The 1,721-nt window shown below is 33.2% G+C and overlaps 1 protein-coding gene across 1 annotated transcript in view; it reads right to left on the bottom strand.

Annotated features, from left to right (window-relative positions):
• LOC108742849 overlaps positions 1-1,721 on the bottom strand; it is a 28,252-nt gene that overhangs the window by 10,724 nt on the left and 15,807 nt on the right. The window lies entirely within an intron of this gene.

Here is a 1,721-nt window from a genome sequence, read left to right as displayed (position 1 = left end):
ATCTACCCTTAATTATTAATTAAATATTTTTTACGGAGGATTAGTAACGCACTAAAAGCCATAACATATTATGTAGGATCTTAAAAAACATACAGTGTGTCCCAAAAACGAAATATTCGTTCTATTAACATTTGTGAGTGTTCAGTTGAAATTGAAACTAAATAATGAATAAATTAATGGATAATTTTTGGGATCCGCACTGCATGAACTACATTTACTTACTATTCGGTAATACATTCGGTCTTATAGCTTATTAGTAACATAAATACGACACAATAAATAATTAATTAATTAATGTTAATTAATAATTAATATCTATATACAGCCGTTAAATGTTTTTAAAATTCTTTTAACAAAAATGTATATGTATATGAATCTATTACTCTGTTAGTAGTACGAAACAAACCAAATAAAAATTATTCAGTCTTAGGTTTAGGGAAAAGGCGATTTATTTATAATTTGTAATTTAATTTTTGAGTTAAATGAATTCTTATTGTTTAAAGGTTACTTGTGCTTTGAAAATTTCATTAAATACTTGTGAATAACCAAATAAAGAAAAAGGTTTCTTCTTTTGTGCTAAATGATTTTTTTTCTGTCCAGGAAAATATAAAAAAAATTTGGTTCAAAAACCAGGGAATTTTTGCTGGTTAGCTCCTTGCCGCCGAGATATGCAATAAGGAACTTCGTTCCAATAAAGTTTTAGCATGTTCCCTTTCCAACTATGAAACTACTCAAATACTTAAACAAATTAGTTTTTTAAAATTTACAGAAAACTACACCAGAAATTCTAAACCTTTTCAACATTTAGACAATTTTGTGTATAATATATTGTTATGTACAGGGTGTTTTCTGGATACCGCAATTTTTCCAGTCACCTCTTTCTGAAATTACATAAACAAATCAACCTGTTGATGTTAGTCAGAAAACACCCTGCGATCAGTAAACAAACTCTCAGGATACCACATGGTTATTAGTTACTAAATTACATGTAATATAAAAAATTAACTACAGCGGGTGTTATGACTGTGTACAACCTAGCCGAGATTACAAATTAATTTACAAATGTACAATATTGTACGTACGAAAGCGAGACAACAACAAAAGATAACGACAACAAACAAATACATTAACGATAGTCGAGACCACTTTGCGCAATAACGCCCGTTTACCCAAACCAAACAAACAATAATAATTAGATATATATATATATAAAAGAGAAATAAAAAAAAAACCAGCCGCTGGTTTTTCCCACCACCCGTGTGTCAGTTATTACAAAAAAGGAAAATAGATACTGAAATGAGGAAGAAACAACATGACGTTTATTATTTGCTCTCTTACCGTATTGGTGTGATATGTTTCCAAGTAATCGAAAATTGGCACCGTTGCGGCGGCGCAGAGTCCCTCCCGGTTGCCGCAGCAGCACGTTTTCGCAATCAACTTTTGTCCGAACATCGTTTGGTAATAAGTATTAGTTGCTGGTAACGAGGAGGAGGAGGTTGCCACGCGAAAGTAACTATCATTGTCACTGCTTAAAACGGGGGCGGTGTAACGATGGAAATAATACGGAATATGATAATGATGATGATGAGACGTGACGAGGGGCGCAGGAGGAGTGCGATTATGATTATGATGTTGATTGTGGTAATAAGCGTCTAATAGTGATCTGCGCGGGGAATGTTGTTGTGACGTTTTATTGCCGCCCCCCAAGACTTGGCCGTCGT

Source organism: Agrilus planipennis, unplaced genomic scaffold, assembly GCF_000699045.2.
Source record: "Agrilus planipennis isolate EAB-ADULT unplaced genomic scaffold, Apla_2.0 scaffold371, whole genome shotgun sequence".
NCBI lineage: Eukaryota > Metazoa > Arthropoda > Insecta > Coleoptera > Buprestidae > Agrilus > Agrilus planipennis.
This window is presented reverse-complemented; position numbering and strand designations above follow the sequence as displayed.